At 39.2% G+C, this 8,195-nt stretch overlaps 1 non-coding gene and 1 pseudogene across 1 annotated transcript; one reads left to right on the forward strand and one right to left on the reverse strand.

The window, feature by feature from the left end:
• Nucleotides 1-1,959: 1,959 nt before the first annotated feature.
• Nucleotides 1,960-2,066, reverse strand: LOC112508271. Its single transcript, XR_003068654.1, has one exon. It is a non-coding gene; the product is annotated as a small nucleolar RNA R71 (small nucleolar RNA).
• A 1,300-nt stretch (nucleotides 2,067-3,366) lies between these two features.
• On the forward strand, nucleotides 3,367-6,910 carry LOC112506133 (annotated as a pseudogene).
• The last annotated feature ends 1,285 nt before the right edge of the window (nucleotides 6,911-8,195 follow it).

Genomic DNA, 8,195 nt, shown 5'->3' on the forward strand with positions numbered 1-8,195 from the left:
ATTCGTGTACCTTTTTCCTTCTTTCCATATTTTTGTCTTATGCTAACTCTTGGGTATAAAAGAAAGCCTTAGGCTTCTCTTTTGATATCATCTCCTGGACAATTGTAGTTCAATCTTTTGCTCCAAAGTACTCTCAAAGTTTTAAGTCTTTATTTAATTATTGTTTGTCATCTTTTGTCTTTTAATTATTTATTTATCGTCATTTATTTTCCGTCTTTACTTTATGTTATTTATTTTCAGTTATTTACATTCATGTCTTTACTTTATGTCATTTATTTATGTCATTTACTTTCCGTAATGAGTAGCTAATTCCATTAGCTCGGGTATAGGGTAAAGGGTGAAATGTTTAACCGAATGAAAGTGGACGTTGTTTCGCAATAACAATGTTCCACTATTTCAGTCAAGTTTTATAAAACCAAGCATACTTCTTGACGAGTTGATCACTTTGAAAGTGTTAAAGTGCCATGGAGTTAGAGATAAGCCATGATAAGCACGTCAACTTGAATGATATGAGAGGTAGACTTGAGAAAGTTGCCGACAAGGAGACTTGTCATTTATGTTTTTCAAACTTAGCTCCTGACGGGTTGGTCACTCTCTAAAAGTGTCAAAGTGTAATAGATTCAGAGATGAACTATCAAGAACACACCAACTTGAATGATATGGGAATCAGCTCGAAAGAGTGATTTTTAACAAAGAGATTTGTTTAGCCATATATCTTGAAGACACCATTTTGTCACTATCCCTGGTTCGAACACCACATAGAGATATGGGTGCAAAGCTATAATATAGTGCAAAGGTGAAGTCCGAGAGGAATACCTTCAAGATAAATGGTGGGACTGGTTCTTCCACAGCTTTGTCTGCTGAGTTTCGTGTTTATGTTTCACCCCAAATCTTACACCCGAGCTACCTTTATTATTCTGCTTTATTACCCTGCTTTATTATTCCGCTTTATTATTTTGTTATATTACCTGTGTTAACTCAGAATCAAACTAAAGTCTTCGTTTTCGTCATCTGAAATCTTTTCTTTTATTGGACTCTTATTTAAGTTTTGCTCCAATCCCTGTGGACGATATTCCGGTACTTGTACCACTTTATTACTTGGAAAGACGACGTTGGGCCGTATTGTATACTTGCTTTGTGGCCCAATTTCATTAAGTCTAAAGGTAAAGGATTTGAACGACCAAGTTTTTGGCGCCGCTGCAGAGGAATGGCAAGCTTAAGGTTTTCTTTTGAGTAAAGTAAACGATTTGATTTTTCTAGTACCTGTTTTTGAAAAGTGGTGTATGCCAAGAACACATCGCGGGAAATTTTTCGAATTTGATCCAGACTTTGAGAGAACGTTTCACCATAGAAGGAGGGCTCAGAGGGCATTTCAGGCTCTACTCCCTCCTAACATTGAGTTACCTGCTTCCAACATTCCGGAAGTACCACATTTGGAAAACTAGCGATCAATTTTTGGGCAAATACCACCGTTCCCAAATTTTCACCAAGGAAACCCACATCATGAAAATGATAATAATTTGGACACAGAATCGGACCATAATGAGCAACAAAGGGCACAAACTCCGAACATCATTAATCTGGCAAATTCCAAAAATGGACGGATCATGGATTATGCTATCCCGGATTTTGAGCAATTAAATTCTGGGATAGTTAGACCACATATGACCACTCTCCATTTTGAGCTAAAACCGATAACGTTTCACATGTTACAGACTAATGGCCAATTTGTTGGACAGCCCTCAGAAGACCCACATTCTCATTTAAAGTCTTTTATGGAAATCACAGATGTCTTCCTGATCCCAAGAGTGTCAAATGATGCTCTCAGACTTACTTTATTTCCATTTTCATTCCGGGATCGGGCAAAAGCATGGTTTAATAACACCAGGATCTGTGCCGTCATGGGGTAACATGGCGGAAATTTTTTTGCAAAAATATTTCCCACCAACAAGGAATGCTATGTCCAGAAACGAAATCTGTCTTTTTAAACAACTGGATGATGAAGTTGTTCCTGACACGTGGAAAAGGTTTAAAGAGCTGTTAAGGAAATGCCCACACCATGGCATTCCGTACTGTATTCAACTTGAGACGTTTTAAAATGGGTTAAGTCCCATGGAAAAACAAATGCTCGACGCGACTGCAGGCGAAGCCTTTACAGCCAGTACCTATAATGAGGGATATGAGATCCTAGAAAAGATATCAGCAAACAATGGGCATTGGGCTGACCCACGTGCCCAACCACAGAAAAAGATTGCTGGAATACATGAGGTGGATGCATATACTGCATTAACAGCTCAGCTTACGTTCATGACCAATTTATTGAAAAATTTAACTTTTGGTCAGGGAATACAGCAAGCTGCTAACACATTTGTTCCAACAGTCCTATATGTGCAGTGTGTGTGCTGTGGTGGGGATCATTCATATGAACATTGTTCTCATTATTCTGAATCAGTAAATTATGTTCAAAACATATCGAATCCCTACTCTAACTCATATAATGTCAGTTAGAGACAACACCCGAACTTTTCTTGGACCAGTCCCAGCCTTAATCCACCAGTCCATAAGCAACAAGGAACTTCTAATTTCCAACCACAGCATCATGCAAATAGTTCTAACTCTCAAAACCACCAACAAAGTTTTCAAAATTCTCAGCCACATTTTCAGAATAAACCTCCTCTACAGGCAGAATCATCATCTTCTTTGGAAGCAATGATTAAAGGACTTTTAGCACAGGCTCAAGCCCAAAATCAAGCTTTGATTAATCAACAAAGTGCTGCCATCAGGAATTTAGAGACTCAAGTTAGTTAACTTGCACTTAACCAGAATAGTCGAGCCCATGGAACCTTGCCCAGTAATACAGAAGTCCCTAGAGACCTAGGAAATGAGCATGTGAAAGTAGTAACTCTTAGGAGTGGAAAGGAGTTGATAGAAAAAGTGCAATAAGATAATACACCAAGACTGTCAGAACCTAGTGATCTAGTGTCGGTCCCTCTCAAGGAAGGACTGGTCCCACTTTTAGAAAAGCAAACATCTGAGACCATTACTCTTGTTCCCCCTAGATCAGACTTCCCTTTACTTTTTCTAGAGGAGACTCAGAAGAAGTCAGAAGGGACTGAGGTTGTAGAAACCCCTAAGCTTGATAATAAGATTCCACCAGAACCACTAAAGAGCACCAAAAGGACTCAGGGCATTCAAGACCCATCTTGCTCAACACCTCCAAGCAAAAATGTGATAAAACCAATCCCTCCTTATGTTCCTTACCCCCAAAGGTTGAGGAATCAGAAAGAAGAATTGCATTTTAAGAAGTTCTTGGATGTGTTTAAAGAATTGCACATCAACATACCCCTTGTTGAAGCAATTGAGTAAATGCCTAGTTATGCTAAGTTTCTGAATGATATCTTAAGCAAGAAGAAAAAGTTGACTGAGTATGAGACAGTAGCCCTAACTGAAGGATGTAGTGCGCTTTTGACCAATAGCATACCCCCTAAGCTAAAAGATCCAGGGAGTTTTACCATTCCTTGTTCAATAGGAGGGAATGAGATAGGGAAAGCCTTATGTGACTTAGGAGCTAGTATTAACCTCATGCCTTTGTCTGTCTTTAACACCTTAGGCATAGGAGAGGCTAGACCCACCACCGTCACACTCCAATTGGCCAACAAGTCCATAGCATATCCTAAGGGGAAAATTGAAGATGTTTTGGTGCAGGTTGACAAGTTCATATTTCCGGCAGACTTTATCATACTAGATTTTGAGGCCGATAAGGACATTCCGATTATTTTAGGAAGACCTTTCTTAGCCACCGGAAGAACCCTGATTGATGTCCAGAAAGGAGAGTTAACCATGAGACTCCAGGACCAAAAAGTCACCTTTAATGTCTTCAACTCTCTAAAGTACCCTGATTACTTAGAAGAGTGTTCAAGAATAACTGAGATAGAGGAGATGTGTTGGGAAGAAGGAATTCAGAGAAACCTTAAGCTGGAAGGAGAGTATGATGAGGAAATAGAAGAGGAAAGTATTAAGAAGATAGAGGAGATAGGAACTGATGTTATCCCAGTAGATGCTACAGCAATTGAGCTGCTTGAAAATAATGAGCAAAAAGACTTCACCCCGTCCATAGAATCACCACCTGAGTTGGAGTTAAAGCAACTCCCATCCCACTTGAAATATTATTTTCTAGGAGAAGAAGGCAAATTGCCTGTCATTATCTCATCTATCCTAGAATTGCATCAAGAAAAGAAACTTGTGGATATGCTGAAATTGCACAAGAAGGCCTTAGGATGGACTATTGCTGACCTAAAAGGGATTAGTCCTTTTATTTGTCAACACAAGATCATCTTAGAGGATAAAAACTTCATGGCCATATAATCTCAGAGAAGGCTGAACCCTGTCATGAAAGAGGTAGTCAAGAAAGAGATTTTGAAATGGTTAGATGCTGGAGTTATCTTTCCAATAGCCAGTAGTTCTTGGGTTAGTCCGGTCCAGTGTGTTCCTAAGAAAAGAGGGTTCACAGTCATCATAAATGGCAAAAATGAACTACCCAAAAGGACAATTTTCCACTACCTTTCATTGACCAAATGTTAGACAGATTAGCCGGAAAAGAGTACTATTGTTTCTTAGATGGGTATTTAGGGTACAATCAAATAGCCATTTCTCCTGAGGACCAGGAAAAGACCACCTTTACATGTCCTTATGGCACCTTTGCTTTTAGAAGAATGCCATTCAGACTATGTAATCCTCCTGCCACTTTTCAAAGATGTATGATGTCCATATTTTCTGATATGCTTGAAAAATCCATTGAAATATTTATGGATGACTTTTCTGTATATGATTCATCATTTGACAATTGTTTAAATAATTTGAAAAAGAGCTTAGAAATGTGTGAGGAAACAGACTTGGTTCTTAATTGGGAGAAATGTCACTTCATGGTCAAAGAAGGTATTGTTCTTGGGCACTTGATTTCTAAACGAGGGGTTGAGGTAGATAAGGCAAAACTGGAAGTAATTGAAAAACTACCTGAGCCCACCACTGTGAAGGGAATTAGAAGCTTTCTTGGTCATGCCGGATTTTATAGGAGGTTCATCAAAGATTTTTCAAAAATTTCAAAACCTCTTTGTTTACTCCTACAACATGATCAAAAATTCAATTTTAATGATGAGTACAGAAATGCATTTAAAACTTTGAAGAAAGCTTTGGTTACCGCACCAATGGTAGTTGCCCCTGACTAGAACAAACCTTTTGAGATCATGTGTGACGCTAGTGATTGGGAAGTAGGTGCTATGTTAGGGCAACGGAAGGAGAAGTTGTTTCATTCAATCTACTATGCAAGTAAGATTTTGAATGAGACACAAATCAATTACACCACAATTGAGAAAGAATTATTGGCTATAGTTTTTGCTTTTGAGAGATTTAGGTCCTATTTGACGGGAACAAATGTAATTGTGCATACTGATCATGCAGCCATCAAGTACCTAATCTCAAAGAAAGATGCAAAACCAAGGTTGATAAGATGGGTGCTTTTGTTGCAAGAATTTAACTTAGAGATACTTGATCGGAAGGGAATAGAGAATCAAGTGGCAGACCATTTGTCTAGGTTAGAAGAACTTGAGAGAGAGGGATTGGACATTAATGATACTTTTCCAAATGAGAGAATCCTCATGATAAACCAACCTAAGACACCATGGTTTGCTGATTTAGCTAATTTTTTGGCATGTGGAATAAAACCCTCTGATTACACAGGTCACATGTTAAAGAAATTTTTTCATGATGCTAAATCTTATTTATGGGATGACCCACTTCTGTTTAGACTTGGTGCAGATCAGATTATGAGAAGATGCGTGCCTGAATCTGAAGTGGCAGCAATCCTGCATCATTGCCATCATGCACCATACGGAGGCCATTTTGGAGGTTAGAGGACTGCAACCAAGGTCCTACAGTCAGGTTTCTATTGGCCTACACTTTTTAAAGATTCCCACAATTTTGCACAGAGGTGCAACAAATGTCAAAGGAGTGGCTCCATTTCCAAGAGAAATGAAATGCCATTAAATRGGATACTAGAAGTTGAATTATTTGACGTTTGGGGAATAGACTTTATGGGTCCTTTCCCCCCATCAAATAATTGCCAGTACATTCTTGTGGCTGTTGACTATGTATCCAAGTGGGTAGAAGCCATGGCATGTGTGTCAAATGATGCAAAAACTGTGGTTAAGTTCCTTCAAAAACAAATTTTCACACGGTTCGGTACCCCGAGGGCACTAATCAGTGACGAGGGTACCCACTTTGTAAACAATTTGTTCCACAAACAAATGGCTTAGTTGAGCTCTCTAATAGAGAAATAAAAGGCATTTTGGATAAAATTGTAAAACCCAATAGAAAGGATTGGGCATTTAAATTAGACGACGCTTTTTGGGCATACAGAACTGCTTTTAAAACACCAATAGGTATGTCCCCATATAATCTAGTCTATGGAAAAGCCTGCCATCTGCCTTTAGAGCTAGAGCACAAAGCATACTGGGCTATCAAAGAGCTCAATATGTCTTTGAAAGAAGCCGAAAAGAAAAGGATGTTGCAACTGTGTGAACTGGATGAACATAGGTTGTTGTCTTATGAGAATGCCAAACTTTATAAGGAAAAGACAAAGAAATGGCATGATAATAAAATCCAGCACAGAGAATTGAGAGAAGGCCAGCTTGTGCTGTTATTTAATTCTARACTGAAGTTATTCCCTGGAAAACTTAAGTCTAGATGGTCTGGGCCTTTTCTTATTTCTAAAGTTTATCCTTATGGAGCAGTGGATTTGATAAACCCGGAAGATAAATCTATTTTCAAGGTTAATGGCCAAAGGGTAAAAGTATACCATCATCCGGCAACGGTCTCAGAACAACACTCTGAGAGTTGTGCTGCTCCCTATTAAAATCTGAAAGATCCCCCTTGGACTTCTTAAAAGTGCACATTTGTTTGTTAATAAATTTCAATTTCATAGGTTGATTGTGTTTTAAAGTTTTCATGGTTTGGTGTGTTTTTGAATAAAAGTTTGGTAAACTGCTCATAATGCTGCAACATTCTAGACCTGCAGCTCTGTGTGAAGTGGAAAAAGTGGGTTGAGCTTTAATTTTTAAACTTTTCTTGAAAAAGATTATTTTTATGGTATTGGGGAAATTTGGTGCTGGTTTTTGAAAAAGAAAGAGAGGAGGAAAGGTGGGTTAAGGTTAAACCAAGGTTAAGGTCTTAGGATGGTACAAGATAGTACAAGGAGGTACATGGTACCTTACACAACCTCTTACACCTTCATCACTCACTTTTCAGTCAAGGAAAAAAAATTGTCACAAGATGATAGGTTGGGCTTTGAGGGTTGTGTCTCAATTAATGAAAAGGCTTAAGCTTTAATGACCCTATACCTTCCTTGAGAAACTGCCGGCTGGTAACCTCTTAGACCCACTAAGTGCTACTTAGAAAACCATCATTAAACCACCTTTTTCTTAACCCACCTTTTCAATCACCCCCCCCACTCTTCCCTCCATTACTCTCCCCATCACTCCTAAACATCACCACCATCATCGGCCTAAAAACTAGCAGCACCGTACCTACTGTCTCTCACAAACCCTCCCTTTTTCTGCACTTTTCCATCTCCATCCTCCATCATTTGCTGTCTTCAACAATGGTTAGGCTAAAGAGAGCAGTTGCCCGTCCCCCTCCAACGGGACCTCTTCGAAGAAGCAACCGAAGGAGAAACACTGTTCTACCCTCAAATGCTAAACCAGAGTTGGTAGAGCTAAGTGAAAACAGTGACTCTATGTCCATGAGTGAAGAGGAGGCTGTTCCTACTCTTCCATAATCGGTTGTCCCTTCATCTTCCACAATGGCCGAATCCCCTGTGCAAGAGTCAAGCCATAGAAGAGTTCAAATCAATGATCTCAATGAACCTCATGTGGATGAATCAGAACATGACATTGAGATAATTTTCAACCCTACTGTGCTTATAGAAGACTATATTTCATCTGAGGCTGAGGATGATGCCACTAAGGCAGAAGACTTGGGAAAGGTGTACTTGCTTCCTTGGAATGTTGAAACCACCCATGCCCCCATTCAAGATTTTGTTGAGGCCACACCTCAAAGCAAGGACTTTGAGGTCATTGATGATTTCTTGGCCAAAATGGGGATTGATCATTCTAAGCAGAGCACTGTGGAACAGACATCCA

This window comes from Cynara cardunculus (assembly GCF_001531365.2).
Source record: "Cynara cardunculus var. scolymus isolate 2C chromosome LG 2, CcrdV1, whole genome shotgun sequence".
NCBI classification, from domain to species: Eukaryota; Viridiplantae; Streptophyta; class Magnoliopsida; order Asterales; family Asteraceae; genus Cynara; species Cynara cardunculus.